Below are 17,771 nucleotides of genomic sequence, written 5' to 3'. Positions count from 1 at the left end.
CAAATGGCCTTTTTGAAAGAAACCTTTATCACAGACAGAGCACTTGTTGGGCTGTTTTCCAGTGTGGATCCCCATGTGTATTTTGATGTCACTCGTTGAAGCAAAATCCATTCTGCACACATTACACTGATAACGTATTCGCCTTCCTGCAACCTTAATGTGTTTGTTTAATTTAATATTGATCTTGGTGTTGCGAGTCCCAGACATGCTCTTTTTTTTAATAGAAAGTGAGTCTTGATGTCTTGATCGTTTCTTCACAAAAGGCTTCTTCTTCAATGTCAAGGTGTGACTGGCCCTTATTTGTCCCATATTACTTCTGGATTGTTCTGCAGAAACAAAGAACACAACTTTTTTTTTTGGTCAAAATCAAAATGCAAAATGTTTTTTTTGTTTTTTTTTGTATACTGAATCGAGGCTCGTGAAAGAGCTAACATTTATTTCACAAACAAATCAACCAGACAAACAAAATATATAAAAAGATGGAGCGGAAGACAAGATGGGGAGAGAAGGGGAAACACACAAACACAACATTTGAGAGCAGGGAGAAGTGTCGGAGGGAGAGGGCTTGGGGGGAGGAGCCGTGGGAAAGGGGAGGGGGGGGGAGGGAGAGGTATAAAACACAAGGAGACCAAGGACTTCCAGGACAGAAGTTGGTATTTCAAAAAAGTGTAGGATTTGGGGTGAAATTAGCGGGGGTAGAAAAGATCAAGGTTTTGGATGGGGGAAGATAAGAGATTAAAAAAAAAAAAATTTTGTATACAGAGTCGAGGCTCGTGAAAGAGCTAAAATTTATCAAACAAACAAATCAAACAAACAAGCAAACAAAGTATATAATAAGGGGAGTGGTCGACAAGATGGGGAGAGAAGGGGAGGAAGCACACAAACACAACATTTGAGAGCAGGGACATCCAGAGATGTTTAGGAGGGAGAGGGCCTGGGGGGAGGCAGGATAGGTATAAAACGGAAGGACACCAAGGACTTCCAGGAAAGAAGAAAAAAGTCACCTCAAAAAAGTGGATTTGGGGTGAAATTAGCGGGGGTAGAAAAGATCAAGGTTTTGGATTGGGGAAGATAAGAGATGGTGGTGAACAGCTGCTTTAAAGACCTGGAGGGAGGAGTGCGATTGAAGAGAGTGAGGGAGTTTGTTCCAGAGGCGGGAGAAAAGAGGAATGAAGGAGTGAAGGTGAGCAGAGAGTCTTCATTTTGGCAGTTTAACCATAAGAGGGTTGCAGGCAGATCTTGTGCGACCTGAGGAATATTTGGGGGACAGAGCCCAGAGAGAGCTGGGGGAGCAAAGCCGGAGAGGAGTCGGTAGAAGACAGAAAGACCACCAACCTGCCTGCGGTGAGTAACTGAAAGGCCCTCGGAGATAGCATCATCGCGGGAGATTCCAATGATTCTGAACGCTTTGGTTTCAACAGCGTGAAGACGAGCTAGGTGTGAGGCAGGAGCACCAGCCCAGAGGGGAGAGCAGTATTACATTGAGCTGCGGATGAAAGCCTTGTATGTGGTGAGGAGCTCAGGTGTGCCAAGGAAGGACTTGGCATGACGGAGGATGCCCAGTCGTTGACTGGCTTTGGAGGCCAGATTTGAAATGTGGTTTTCCCAGGAAAGATCATGGCAAATAGTAAGACCCAAAACGCTTGAGTGACAGAACTTCTTGGAGAGGATTATTCAGAAGGTAGATGGGAGGGTTGTCCAGTCAGTCTTTTTGGAGAGACATTGTAAGAGTGTGAGATTTGTCAGGATTGAAAGACATGTTCCACTTGTTTGCCCAGTCTGTGATTTTGTCCAGGTCTGCAGAGAGTGAGGAGGCTGCAGACTGCCGATCTGAGGGAAGAGGCATGGAGCGGCAGAGAGTGGAGTCATCAGCAAAGAGACAGAGAGGATTTTCCAGAGAGTCGGAGAGATCATTGATGAAGATCAGAAAAAGCACAGGGCCCAGAACACTGCCTTGGGGAACTCCAGCCTGAACAGGAAGAGGAGATGAGAGAAACCCATTCAGGGCCACACGTTGACTACGACGAGAGAGGAAGTCCACCAGCCATGCATGGAGATTTCCATGGATACCAAAGGAGGCGAGTTTGGTGAGCAGAGCGGGGTGCCAGACCGTATCGAAGGCACGTGATATGTCGAGGGAGACAGCTCTAATTTCCTGTTTGGCATTGAGGACATCCATCCATTGTTGAGACAGCAGAAGCAGCATGTCCAGAGTAGAGTGACCTGGTCTGAAACCAAATTGATGATCAGAGATCAAGCCATTGGAGAAGTGGAAAGATTTCATGTCCGAAGCAATGATGGATTCCATGACTTTGCTGATAATTGGGAGAAGGCTGATTGGTCTGTTGTTGCTAGGATCTGTTTTTGCACCTTTTGTGTGCAAAGTGGTGATGTTGGCTGATTTCCTAGCAGATGGCAGTTGACCTTGAGCAAAAGAGAAGGTGAAGAGAACAGAGAGAGGGAGTGAAAGAGCGGAAGAATAGCATTTTAGGACCGGTGGGCTGATGCCGTCAGGTCCAGTTGCAGAATCAGAGTCGAGGGTTGACAGAAACTTTTCCACCTTGTCAGGAGGAAAGGACACGGAGTCCAGGAGCAGCTGGGTATGACTGGGTACGGTGGGTACAGAGAGGGATGGGTTTGGGACACAAGATTTAGAGGCAAACATAGAGTTGAGGCATTCAGCTTTTTCACGTGCGGAGTCAGCTGTGTAGCCATTTGAGGTAAGGGAGGGGATGGAGGGGGAACAAACACCAGAAACAGATTTGACCAAATGCCACCAGGATTTGGAAGAGGGAGACAGATAAGAGTTCGGTCTTGAGAACGGAGAGATATTGTTTCCTGGCTCTCCTGAGGGTGGACACACACTTGTTTCGGGCTTTGTGAAAGGAAATGAGATTTCCTTCCGTTGGATTTGCTTTCCAGGAGACAAAGGCAAGTTGTTTCTGGGCAACAGCCTCACCACAAGATTCCGTGTACCATGGATGGGAGGAAGGGTATGACAAGTGAAGACGAGATGGGATAAATCTGTGCATGAGAGAGAGCAATTTACTTTGGAAGAATTCCCAGGATGAATTGATGTCAGAGGTGGTAGAGATGGGAGACCAGTCCAGATGATTGATGGCTGCTTGAAGACCGTGCCAGTTGGCCTGCATGAAATGCCAGACTCGCCGACGCTGAGGAGGCTCCCTGAGAATGGTCAGAGAGATTTCCACTTTAACAAGCACATGATCAGATGAGCCGATTGGAGCAGAAGAAGAGCAGCAGACATTTTCAGGGAAGTTAGTCATAACCAAGTCCTTCCTTGGCACACCTGAGCTCCTCACCACATACAAGGCTTTCATCCGCAGCTCTATGGAATACTGCTCTCCCCTCTGGTCTGGTGCTCCTGCCTCACACCGAGCTCCTCTCCACGCTGTTGAAACCAAAGCTTTCAGAATCATTGGAATCTCGTGCAATGAAGCTAACTCCGAGGACCTTTCACTCACTCACCGCAGGCAGGTAGGTGGTCTTTCTGTCTTCTACCGACTCCTCTCCGGCCTTGCTCCCCCAGCTCTCTCTGTGCTCTGTCCCCCAAATACTAATACAGGTTGCACAAGAACTGCCAGCGCCTCTTCTGGTGAAACTGCCAAAATCAAGATTATCTGCTCACCTTCACTCTTTCATTCCTCTTTTCTCCAACCTTTGGAACAAACTCACACTTTCTCTTCAATCCCACTCCGTCCTCCAAATCTTTAAAGCAGCTGTTCACCATTTCCCTCTCATCTTCCCCCATCCAAAACCTTGACATTTTCTACCCCCTTTCATGCACCCCAAATACACCTTTTTCAAATTCCGAATGTTTTCCAGAAAGTCCAAGTCGTGTCCATTTGTTTTAGACCATTTTTTTTATTTATACCGTAATTGATTGATTAATTGTGAATAAAAAAAATAAATATAATAATCGTAAAAGAATTAATTTCTTAATCTAATGACGAACAAGTACAGATACATTTGAAGTACACCGCACCCATGCCAAATAAATAAATAACATCCTATAGCGCAGCATTGCTGGGGTGCCTTTGGCACCCGGCAATACCGCCATGCAGTGCATAGAGACTGTATGGGGAGGAAGAGGTGTGCAATAAATTGATTGATGAATTGCATAATTAAAATATATAAATAATGGTCAGAAAATATTTTCTTAATCAATTGACTAATAGCATACCTAAACTGCCAGTGCTTCATCACAAGCTGCAATTTTTTGAGAATTAATTATTTAAGTCGTTAATCAAAAAAATTATAAGACTAATTGATTAATAAATAAATTATTAATCGATTGATTGATTAATCATTAAATCCAAAATAACCTTTATGGTAAATCACTTGGTCACTATTGTGTCCAAATGTTAACTTCCGAGATCAAAAAGTTCCTGAGATATTGCCCAGATGAGAAAGAAAATAAATAAGTGATTAATAACGAAAATAAATAAATAATAATGGTAAAATAATTAAATTATTAATCAATTGGCCAATAGAATACCTAAACAACCACCGTTTCATCCCTATCTCTAACTTTAAAACATAGGGGTGTTGTGGAATTTTGGACAGTATGTAATTGATGAATCAATAATTCAATGTCCACACCTTTTGTCAGAAGAAGGATTGACAAATTTTAATTCCCGAGGAGGATATCACTTTTTGTTTACAAGAAGATACACATTAAGAAACAATAAACCCTTTCTTAACCAAGAAGATCATACTGCAAATCACGAAAAGCACATTGCAAGATAAAATACAAAATCCTGGTACAGTATAGATGTACATCAAAGAAAACATCAGAAGGATACACCAAATACAGAGTAGCATACACTGTATACAATATCGACATACAGTATCGACAAACCAAGTGAAAATCCTAAGTACAATATCAACATACAGTATTTACAAACCAAGTGAACAATATCAACATACAGTATTTATAAAATAAGTGAAATCCTCACAGCTGAATTTGTCAGCATGTCTTTTATACCGGCTGGAAACAAAGAAATAAATTGGGAGGAGCAAGTGAAAGGAGGAGCGAAGATGGGATTGGTCGCATAAAGAAAGGGGAGAAGGTATGGGTATGGGTGGGAAAGGTATGGGTATAGGTGGTAAAGGTGTGGGTGGGAGGGATGAGAGCAGTGAGGATTGATCCAATGACATATGGGTGGGAGGGATAAAGAAATGCAATCTGATAGGTCGAGTGAAATGTTGGGATGGGCAGACTTCCTGCCGAGTGAGTTGGAGATGAGGTCTGCATATCAAATATTCTTAATGAGGCACATCTGTTTCCCATTGTCTTTTGTCAGACCTTGCGGAGCCATAATTCTTTTAATTATCCTTGAAGACTGAGAACATTTGAAGGTCATTCATTGATTATACATTCTTTGTCAAACTGCAAACTCATCTTTCGCTCATAAGTCAAAAGATCATTATAATGAATATACATATTATATAGAACATATGGATATATTGTGTAGTCTAAGAAAAAGTATAAAAAGTATAAAATATATATATATATTGTTGCGGTTTTAGAACCCACACTTTCTTGTAAATAACCCATCATTAAAAGGTTAAAGGTTGCACCCCAAAATAGGCCACAAGCAACACGTAGGTCACCATAGGACTTCAGTTATTTCTTAGTATGTGCTAGATAAGGCCGTGTTTCCAATAGTTTAATCTGCGTTGTGTGAATGAAATAACTTGGGTCGCTTCCATCTATCCATCCATCAATTCATCAAACGATCATTCAGCCATCATTTCAACTTCCACTTCGGAGGAGACTTTTCCATTTATTGTGCAATTTTGACCCTTTTGCAATTGACTTTCGCTTTGTTAGCAGCGTTCGCTGCCTGTTGAGCAGTTTGCCGCGCCTTGCCCCTGACCTGGCCAGAACGCCGCCACCTGGCCAGAACGCTGCCATAAGCCACGAGGTAAGGCCCGAGAGGAAGGGCGGGGCGTGAGGCAAGGGAGTGGCCCATCACCCAGCCGTCAAGGCGTGGCCAGTAAGCCCTCACCAGCCAACCAGGGCTGAGGTAACATCACCGACAGGCGTGGCTTTGGGGCCCGCGGAGAGATATAAAAAGCGAGCGCAAAGCCCTTTCACAGACTTTGAGGGGAGAGCGCTTATTGTACGGAACTCGTGCGAGAGTGGCGCTATTAACGGACTTGGATGAGAGAGCGCTGGTTGTACGAGACTTGTTGAAGAAGGGCGCGCTTGACTAAGAGAACATTGGAGAGAGAGAGAGAGCGTTTGGCACGAGCGTGCATTTATTATGTATGCCATAGGACACCAGCTTACCCCCATTATATAAGGTCCGGTCGCGTTCAACTATACACAGAACTGCCTGCCGGGTTTCGCCGCTGGACCGGAGCCTGGACTGGAGCCGAACGGAGCCTGGATGCGCTGGTGACCACCGCCGGACCTTCCATCCACCATCTACAACCCCCGTGTGAGTGTGTATGTTTGTCCTGGGTATTAAGCATAAGACTGCCTAAGGCTGCCCTGTGTCCTAATTCTTCCTCTTCCTATCTTGTATATTCCTTTCGTTTCCTCTTCTTCTTGTACAAATTGTAAATAAATTACTTGTTCTTCATGGTTTTCCTTTCATCCGATCGCATTAGTCTTTTCTTCCACTGGGTAAACGTGGCACGATCGCAACCGCTTAGAATCGGGTTAGTCATTGTTATCGGCCCAAGTCGCGGCTCGCTTCGCTCGGTGTATCCACCAACGCCGCGGCTCGGGCGGGAGTTATTTCCCTGCTTCGCGGTCGGTATTCGTAATTAGGTATTTGGGACTAAATTGACCAATCACCCTACCTAATACCAACCGGAAGGAGCGTATAACTTCCAGGACTCGGGTCGGCAAGATAGCAGACAAGGGGATTAACCCCCTCTTGGTAGTGGGAGAGCCGACGTCCGAGATCCGCAACAATATATATTGTTGCGGATCTCGAGCTCATCGACGTTCTAAGGGGGGGTTAAGCCATACTCCTCCTCGAGCTCCGAGTCCACAAGGCCGCCACCCACACTACACTCGTGGGGGGCGGATTGCGAAGCAATTCCAGGCGCCGAGCCCGCAGCTATGCACGGTAGGGTTAACGGTCACGACCCGAGTACCTTCAACACATGCAGTGGTGAGAACGGGGACTGAACCTCGCACGAGTCACCCTGGTATTGTACGCCCGAGCGATTTGTGCATCATGTAACTCATGCCGTTAACACTATGGAACCCGATCGAGCGGTTTCAATTCGTGCAATGCTAGGCCAATGGTGAAAAGACGAAGATGGCCAGGTTGGAAACAAAACCACAGGATTTTTTTTTTGTTTGTTTGTTTTTTTGTTTTTTGTATACTGAATCGAGGCTCGTGAAAGAGCTAACATTTATTTCACAAACAAATCAACCAGACAAACAAAATATACAAAAAGAGAGAGCGGAAGACAAGATGGGGAGAGAAGGGGAAGCACACAACCACAACATTTGAGAGCAGGGAGAAGTGTGGGAGGGAGAGGGCTTGGGGACAGGAGGCATGGGAAGGGGGGGGGGGGGGGGAAGAGGTATAAAACACAAGGGGACCGAAATTAGCAGGGGTAGAAAAGATCAAGGTTTTGGATGGGGGAGGATAAGAGATGGTGGTGAACAGCTGTTTTAAAGACCTGGAGGGTGGAGTGGGATTGAAGAGAGTGAGGGAGTTTGTTCCAGAGGCAGGAGAAAAGAGGAATGAAGGAGTGAAGGTGAGCAGAAAGTCTTGATTTTGGCAGTTTAACCATAAGATGGTTGCAGGCAGATCTTGTGCGACCTGTAGGAATATTTGGGGGACAGAGCCCAGAGAGGGCTGGGGGGGCAAGGCCAGAGAGGAGTCTGTAGAAGACGGAAAGACCACCAACCTGCCTGCAGTGAGTGAGTGAAAGGCCCTTGGAGTTAGCTTCATCCCGGGAGATTCCAATGATTCTAAACGCTTTGGTTTCAACAGCGTGAAGACGGGCTAGGTGTGAGGCAGGAGCACCAGCCCAGAGGGGAGAGCAGTATTACATTGAGCTGCGGATGAAAGCCTTGTATGTGGTGAGGAGCTCAGGTGTGCCAAGGAAGGACTTGGCATGACGGAGGATGCCCAGTCGTTGACTGGCTTTGGAGGCCAGATTTGAAATGTGGTTTTCCCAGGAAAGATCATGGCAAATAGTAAGACCCAAAACGCTTGAGTGACAGAACTTCTTGGAGAGGATTATTCAGAAGGTAGATGGGAGGGTTGTCCAGTCAGTCTTTTTGGAGAGACATTGTAAGAGTGTGAGATTTGTCAGGATTGAAAGACATGTTCCACTTGTTTGCCCAGTCTGTGATTTTGTCCAGGTCTGCAGAGAGTGAGGAGGCTGCAGACTGCCGATCTGAGGGAAGAGGCATGGAGCGGCAGAGAGTGGAGTCATCAGCAAAGAGACAGAGAGGATTTTCCAGAGAGTCGGAGAGATCATTGATGAAGATCAGAAAAAGCACAGGGCCCAGAACACTGCCTTGGGGAACTCCAGCCTGAACAGGAAGAGGAGATGAGAGAAACCCATTCAGGGCCACACGTTGACTACGACGAGAGAGGAAGTCCACCAGCCATGCATGGAGATTTCCATGGATACCAAAGGAGGCGAGTTTGGTGAGCAGAGCGGGGTGCCAGACCGTATCGAAGGCACGTGATATGTCGAGGGAGACAGCTCTAATTTCCTGTTTGGCATTGAGGACATCCATCCATTGTTGAGACAGCAGAAGCAGCATGTCCAGAGTAGAGTGACCTGGTCTGAAACCAAATTGATGATCAGAGATCAAGCCATTGGAGAAGTGGAAAGATTTCATGTCCGAAGCAATGATGGATTCCATGACTTTGCTGATAATTGGGAGAAGGCTGATTGGTCTGTTGTTGCTAGGATCTGTTTTTGCACCTTTTGTGTGCAAAGCGGTGATGTTGGCTGATTTCCTAGCAGATGGCAGTTGACCTTGAGCAAAAGAGAAGGTGAAGAGAACAGAGAGAGGGAGTGAAAGAGCGGAAGAATAGCATTTTAGGACCGGTGGGCTGATGCCGTCAGGTCCAGTTGCAGAATCAGAGTCGAGGGTTGACAGAAACTTTTCCACCTTGTCAGGAGGAAAGGACACGGAGTCCAGGAGCAGCTGGGTATGACTGGGTACGGTGGGTACAGAGAGGGATGGGTTTGGGACACAAGATTTAGAGGCAAACATAGAGTTGAGGCATTCAGCTTTTTCACGTGCGGAGTCAGCTGTGTAGCCATTTGAGGTAAGGGAGGGGATGGAGGGGGAACAAACACCAGAAACAGATTTGACCAAATGCCACCAGGATTTGGAAGAGGGAGACAGATAAGAGTTCGGTCTTGAGAACGGAGAGATATTGTTTCCTGGCTCTCCTGAGGGTGGACACACACTTGTTTCGGGCTTTGTGAAAGGAAATGAGATTTCCTTCCGTTGGATTTGCTTTCCAGGAGACAAAGGCAAGTTGTTTCTGGGCAACAGCCTCACCACAAGATTCCGTGTACCATGGATGGGAGGAAGGGTATGACAAGTGAAGACGAGATGGGATAAATCTGTGCATGAGAGAGAGCAATTTACTTTGGAAGAATTCCCAGGATGAATTGATGTCAGAGGTGGTAGAGATGGGAGACCAGTCCAGATGATTGATGGCTGCTTGAAGACCGTGCCAGTTGGCCTGCATGAAATGCCAGACTCGCCGACGCTGAGGAGGCTCCCTGAGAATGGTCAGAGAGATTTCCACTTTAACAAGCACATGATCAGATGAGCCGATTGGAGCAGAAGAAGAGCAGCAGACATTTTCAGGGAAGTTAGTCATAACCAAGTCCTTCCTTGGCACACCTGAGCTCCTCACCACATACAAGGCTTTCATCCGCAGCTCTATGGAATACTGCTCTCCCCTCTGGTCTGGTGCTCCTGCCTCACACCGAGCTCCTCTCCACGCTGTTGAAACCAAAGCTTTCAGAATCATTGGAATCTCGTGCAATGAAGCTAACTCCGAGGACCTTTCACTCACTCACCGCAGGCAGGTAGGTGGTCTTTCTGTCTTCTACCGACTCCTCTCCGGCCTTGCTCCCCCAGCTCTCTCTGTGCTCTGTCCCCCAAATACTAATACAGGTTGCACAAGAACTGCCAGCGCCTCTTCTGGTGAAACTGCCAAAATCAAGATTATCTGCTCACCTTCACTCTTTCATTCCTCTTTTCTCCAACCTTTGGAACAAACTCACACTTTCTCTTCAATCCCACTCCGTCCTCCAAATCTTTAAAGCAGCTGTTCACCATTTCCCTCTCATCTTCCCCCATCCAAAACCTTGACATTTTCTACCCCCTTTCATGCACCCCAAATACACCTTTTTCAAATTCCGAATGTTTTCCAGAAAGTCCAAGTCGTGTCCATTTGTTTTAGACCATTTTTTTTATTTATACCGTAATTGATTGATTAATTGTGAATAAAAAAAATAAATATAATAATCGTAAAAGAATTAATTTCTTAATCTAATGACGAACAAGTACAGATACATTTGAAGTACACCGCACCCATGCCAAATAAATAAATAACATCCTATAGCGCAGCATTGCTGGGGTGCCTTTGGCACCCGGCAATACCGCCATGCAGTGCATAGAGACTGTATGGGGAGGAAGAGGTGTGCAATAAATTGATTGATGAATTGCATAATTAAAATATATAAATAATGGTCAGAAAATATTTTCTTAATCAATTGACTAATAGCATACCTAAACTGCCAGTGCTTCATCACAAGCTGCAATTTTTTGAGAATTAATTATTTAAGTCGTTAATCAAAAAAATTATAAGACTAATTGATTAATAAATAAATTATTAATCGATTGATTGATTAATCATTAAATCCAAAATAACCTTTATGGTAAATCACTTGGTCACTATTGTGTCCAAATGTTAACTTCCGAGATCAAAAAGTTCCTGAGATATTGCCCAGATGAGAAAGAAAATAAATAAGTGATTAATAACGAAAATAAATAAATAATAATGGTAAAATAATTAAATTATTAATCAATTGGCCAATAGAATACCTAAACAACCACCGTTTCATCCCTATCTCTAACTTTAAAACATAGGGGTGTTGTGGAATTTTGGACAGTATGTAATTGATGAATCAATAATTCAATGTCCACACCTTTTGTCAGAAGAAGGATTGACAAATTTTAATTCCCGAGGAGGATATCACTTTTTGTTTACAAGAAGATACACATTAAGAAACAATAAACCCTTTCTTAACCAAGAAGATCATACTGCAAATCACGAAAAGCACATTGCAAGATAAAATACAAAATCCTGGTACAGTATAGATGTACATCAAAGAAAACATCAGAAGGATACACCAAATACAGAGTAGCATGCACTGTATACAATATCGACATACAGTATCGACAAACCAAGTGAAAATCCTAAGTACAATATCAACATACAGTATTTACAAACCAAGTGAACAATATCAACATACAGTATTTATAAAATAAGTGAAATCCTCACAGCTGAATTTGTCAGCATGTCTTTTATACCGGCTGGAAACAAAGAAATAAATTGGGAGGAGCAAGTGAAAGGAGGAGCGAAGATGGGATTGGTCGCATAAAGAAAGGGGAGAAGGTATGGGTATGGGTGGGAAAGGTATGGGTATAGGTGGTAAAGGTGTGGGTGGGAGGGATGAGAGCAGTGAGGATTGATCCAATGACATATGGGTGGGAGGGATAAAGAAATGCAATCTGATAGGTCGAGTGAAATGTTGGGATGGGCAGACTTCCTGCCGAGTGAGTTGGAGATGAGGTCTGCATATCAAATATTCTTAATGAGGCACATCTGTTTCCCATTGTCTTTTGTCAGACCTTGCGGAGCCATAATTCTTTTAATTATCCTTGAAGACTGAGAACATTTGAAGGTCATTCATTGATTATACATTCTTTGTCAAACTGCAAACTCATCTTTCGCTCATAAGTCAAAAGATCATTATAATGAATATACATATTATATAGAACATATGGATATATTGTGTAGTCTAAGAAAAAGTATAAAAAGTATAAAATATATATATATATTGTTGCGGTTTTAGAACCCACACTTTCTTGTAAATAACCCATCATTAAAAGGTTAAAGGTTGCACCCCAAAATAGGCCACAAGCAACACGTAGGTCACCATAGGACTTCAGTTATTTCTTAGTATGTGCTAGATAAGGCCGTGTTTCCAATAGTTGAATCTGCGTTGTGTGAATGAAATAACTTGGGTCCCTTCCATCTATCCATCCATCAATTCATCAAACGATCATTCAGCCATCATTTCAACTTCCACTTCGGAGGAGACTTTTCCATTTATTGTGCAATTTTGACCCTTTTGCAATTGACTTTCGCTTTGTTAGCAGCGTTCGCTGCCTGTTGAGCAGTTTGCCGCGCCTTGCCCCTGACCTGGCCAGAACGCCGCCACCTGGCCAGAACGCTGCCATAAGCCACGAGGTAAGGCCCGAGAGGAAGGGCGGGGCGTGAGGCAAGGGAGTGGCCCATCACCCAGCCGTCAAGGCGTGGCCAGTAAGCCCTCACCAGCCAACCAGGGCTGAGGTAACATCACCGACAGGCGTGGCTTTGGGGCCCGCGGAGAGATATAAAAAGCGAGCGCAAAGCCCTTTCACAGACTTTGAGGGGAGAGCGCTTATTGTACGGAACTCGTGCGAGAGTGGCGCTATTAACGGACTTGGATGAGAGAGCGCTGGTTGTACGAGACTTGTTGAAGAAGGGCGCGCTTGACTAAGAGAACATTGGAGAGAGAGAGAGAGAGAGCGTTTGGCACGAGCGTGCATTTATTATGTATGCCATAGGACACCAGCTTACCCCCATTATATAAGGTCCGGTCGCGTTCAACTATACACAGAACTGCCTGCCGGGTTTCGCCGCTGGACCGGAGCCTGGACTGGAGCCGAACGGAGCCTGGATGCGCTGGTGACCACCGCCGGACCTTCCATCCACCATCTACAACCCCCGTGTGAGTGTGTATGTTTGTCCTGGGTATTAAGCATAAGACTGCCTAAGGCTGCCCTGTGTCCTAATTCTTCCTCTTCCTATCTTGTATATTCCTTTCGTTTCCTCTTCTTCTTGTACAAATTGTAAATAAATTACTTGTTCTTCATGGTTTTCCTTTCATCCGATCGCATTAGTCTTTTCTTCCACTGGGTAAACGTGGCACGATCGCAACCGCTTAGAATCGGGTTAGTCATTGTTATCGGCCCAAGTCGCGGCTCGCTTCGCTCGGTGTATCCACCAACGCCGCGGCTCGGGCGGGAGTTATTTCCCTGCTTCGCGGTCGGTATTCGTAATTAGGTATTTGGGACTAAATTGACCAATCACCCTACCTAATACCAACCGGAAGGAGCGTATAACTTCCAGGACTCGGGTCGGCAAGATAGCAGACAAGGGGATTAACCCCCTCTTGGTAGTGGGAGAGCCGACGTCCGAGATCCGCAACAATATATATTGTTGCGGATCTCGAGCTCATCGACGTTCTAAGGGGGGGTTAAGCCATACTCCTCCTCGAGCTCCGAGTCCACAAGGCCGCCACCCACACTACACTCGTGGGGGGCGGATTGCGAAGCAATTCCAGGCGCCGAGCCCGCAGCTATGCACGGTAGGGTTAACGGTCACGACCCGAGTACCTTCAACACATGCAGTGGTGAGAACGGGGACTGAACCTCGCACGAGTCACCCTGGTATTGTACGCCCGAGCGATTTGTGCATCATGTAACTCATGCCGTTAACACTATGGAACCCGATCGAGCGGTTTCAATTCGTGCAATGCTAGGCCAATGGTGAAAAGACGAAGATGGCCAGGTTGGAAACAAAACCACAGGATTTTTTTTTTGTTTGTTTGTTTTTTTGTTTTTTGTATACTGAATCGAGGCTCGTGAAAGAGCTAACATTTATTTCACAAACAAATCAACCAGACAAACAAAATATACAAAAAGAGAGAGCGGAAGACAAGATGGGGAGAGAAGGGGAAGCACACAACCACAACATTTGAGAGCAGGGAGAAGTGTGGGAGGGAGAGGGCTTGGGGACAGGAGGCATGGGAAGGGGGGGGGGGGGGGAAGAGGTATAAAACACAAGGGGACCGAAATTAGCAGGGGTAGAAAAGATCAAGGTTTTGGATGGGGGAGGATAAGAGATGGTGGTGAACAGCTGTTTTAAAGACCTGGAGGGTGGAGTGGGATTGAAGAGAGTGAGGGAGTTTGTTCCAGAGGCAGGAGAAAAGAGGAATGTAGGAGTGAAGGTGAGCAGAAAGTCTTGATTTTGGCAGTTTAACCATAAGATGGTTGCAGGCAGATCTTGTGCGACCTGTAGGAATATTTGGGGGACAGAGCCCAGAGAGGGCTGGGGGGGCAAGGCCAGAGAGGAGTCTGTAGAAGACGGAAAGACCACCAACCTGCCTGCAGTGAGTGAGTGAAAGGCCCTTGGAGTTAGCTTCATCCCGGGAGATTCCAATGATTCTAAACGCTTTGGTTTCAACAGCGTGAAGACGGGCTAGGTGTGAGGCAGGAGCACCAGACCAGAGGGGAGAGCAGTATTCCATAGAGCTGCGGATGAAAGCCTTGTATGTGGTGAGGAGCTCAGGTGTGCCAAGGAAGGACTTCACACGACGGAGGATGCCCAGTCGTCGACTGGCTTTGGAGGCCAGATTTGAAATGTGGTTTTCCCAGGAAAGATCATGGCAAATAGTCAGACCCAAAAGCTTGAGTGACAGAACTTCTTGGAGAGGATTATTCAGAAAGTGGATGGGAGGGTTTTCCAGTCGGTCTTTTCGGAGAGACATCGTAAGAGTGTGAGCTTTATCAGGATTGAAAGACATGTTCCATTTGTTTGCCCAGTCTGTGATTTTATCCAGGTCTGCAGAGAGTGAGGAGGCTGCAGACTGCCGATCTGATGGATGAGGAATGGAGCGACAGAGAGTAGAGTCGTCAGCAAAGAGATAGAGAGGATTTTCAAGAGTCAGAGAGATCATTGATGAAGACCAGAAAAAGCAAAGGGCCCAGAACACTACCTTGGGGAACTCCAGCCTGAACAGGAGGAGGAGATGAGAGAAACCCATTCAGGGCCACACGTTGGCTACGACCAGAGAGGAAGTCCGCCAACCATGCGTGGAGATTTCCATGGATACCAAAGGAGGAGAGTTTGGTGAGCAGAGCAGGGTGCCAGACCGTATTGAAGGCACGTGAAATGTCAAGGGAGACAGCTCTAATTTTCTGTTTGGCGTTGAGGACCTCCATCCATTGTTGAGAAAGCAGAAGCAGCATGTCCAGAGTAGAGTGACCAGGTCTGAAACCAAATTGATGATCAGAGATCAAGCCATTGGAGAAGAGGAAAGATTTCATATCTGAAGCAATGATGGATTCCATGACTTTGCTGATAATTGGGAGAAGGCTGATTGGTCTGTAGTTGCTGGGATCTGTTTTTGCACCTTTTTTGTGCAAAGCGGTGATGTTGGCTGATTTCCAAGCAGATGGCAGATGACCTTGAGCAAAAGAGAGGGTGAAGAGAACAGAAAGAGGGAGTGAAAGTGCGGAAGAACATGATTTTAGGACCCATGGGCTGATGCCGTCAGGACTAGTTGCAGAATCAGAGTCGAGGGTTGACATAAACTTTTCCACCTTGTCAGGAGGAAAGGACACAGAGTCCAGGAGCAGCTGGGTACGACTGGGTACGGTGGGTACAGAGAGGGATGGGTTTGGGACACAAGATTTAGAGGCAAACACAGAGTTGAGGCATTCAGCTTTTTCACGTGCGGAGTCAGCCGTTAAGCCGTTAGAGGTGAGGGAGGGGATGGAGGGGGAACAAACACCAGAAACAGATTTGACCAGACGCCACCAGGATTTGGAGGAGGGAGAGAGATAAGAATGTCCACTTTTCGCTCTTTCACGAGCCTCGACCTTGTATACAAAAAAAAAAAAAAAAAAAAAAAAAAAAAAGTTGTCTTGAGAACGGTGAGATATTGTTTCCTGGCTCTCCTGAGTGTGGACACACACTTGTTTCGGGCTTTGTGAAAGGAAATGAGTTTTCCTTCCGTTGGATTTGCTTTCCAGGAGACGAAAGCAAGTTGTTTCAGGGCAACAGCCTCACCACAAGATTCCGTGTACCATGGACGGGAGGAAGGGTATGACAACTGAAGACGAGATGGGATAAATCTGTGCATGAGAGAGAGCAATTTACTTTGAAAGAATTCCCAAGATGAGTTGATGTCAGAGGCGGTAGAGATGGGAGACCGGTCCAGATGATTGATGGCTGCTTGAAGACCGTGCCAGTTGGCCTGAGTGAAATGCCAGACTCATCGACGCTGAGGAGGCTCTCTGAGAATGGTCAGAGAGATGTCCACTTTAACAAGCACATGATCAGATGCGCCGATTGGAGCAGAAGAAGAGCAGCAGACATTTTCAGGGAAGTTTGTCATAACCAAATCCAGAAGAGAAGATGCTCCATTGACCGAGATCCGGGTCGGGAAATTGACAGATTGTGTCAGTCCCAGTGAGTCGCAGAAGTCCTTTTCTGAAGAGCCATGGCTGGTGAGAGAGGTACCCACACCCAGCCAACTGGCATGGTGACAATTGAAATCACCACATATGAGGAAGAGAGAGTTGGGATGGGTAGATAGAAGTTGGTCCATATAATCAGACAGCGAGATGTAGATGGAGTCATCGCTGTTTGGTGGACGGTACGACACACATATGAATAAAAGGTGGGAGCGAAGGGGAAGCCGTAGCCAAAGGTATTCCTGGGGGTGAGGTGGAGAGAGGGCAGTGGAGGGCGAGTGAGGAAGAGAGTTTTTTGTAAAGATAGCTACCCCACCTACAGGACGAGGCTCAGGTCTATCATACTGGAGGAGGCAGTAACCTGGGAGAGATACCAAGGCATCAGAGACATCATGAAGGAGGAAAGTTTCTGTTAAGCAGATCACATCTGGTTTGTCAGAAGCAACCTGTATGGAGAGATCAGTCAAGTTTGAGCGAAGGCCCCGGATGTTTGAGGTCCATACCGTTAATGAAGAGGAAGGGGGAGCATCGGGTCCAGAACAGGGGGGGGAGCGGTAGGGTAAGATGTGGAAGAGGAGGAAGAGGTAGGGAGAGCTGTTGAAGGTGTGTCAGAGATTTCAGAGATTTCAGAATAGCTTGGAGAAAGGGAAGAATGGGGTGGACAAAAGGTTTGATGGAGATTGGGTGAGGCACAGTGAGGTGTTATTTGAGGAGGGGGAAGAGCGAGGCAGAAGGTTGGGGGAGATGAAGGTGAAAGTTGGAAGGGGGAAGAAGCAGGGAGGATGCTTTGAGGAGGAGGGGTGAGAGGGGAGTCTAGGAGGGGAGGAGCGAGGGAGAGTCTCGGAGGGGAGGGGTGTGGGGGTAGTTTAGGAGGGAGGGGAGGGAAGGGGCAAGGGGGGAGATTTGAAAGGGATGGGTGATGGGGAGGATTTGGAGGGGAGGGGTGAGATTGGATTTTGAAAAGTGTACAATTCATGGGAAACGAACATTTTTTGCAAAATGAGTTTGAGACCTTCGAGTCAAAAATACGTTTGAGGATGCTGAAGGAGGGGTGGAGTTCTGGATAGTTTAGGGAATGTAGAAAGGAGGAACTGGAAGAGATGGTATTATATATTTTTTGGGGAATGAATAGATTTGGTGAGCAAGACGAAAGCATCCTTTTGTAGGAAAAGAAGAAAAGGGTGTTATAATATAT

The sequence above is a fragment of the Myxine glutinosa genome, chromosome 1 (genome assembly GCF_964187855.1).
Source record: "Myxine glutinosa chromosome 1, kmMyxGlut1.1, whole genome shotgun sequence".
In the NCBI taxonomy this organism is placed as follows: domain Eukaryota; kingdom Metazoa; phylum Chordata; class Myxini; order Myxiniformes; family Myxinidae; genus Myxine; species Myxine glutinosa.
This window is presented reverse-complemented; position numbering follows the sequence as displayed.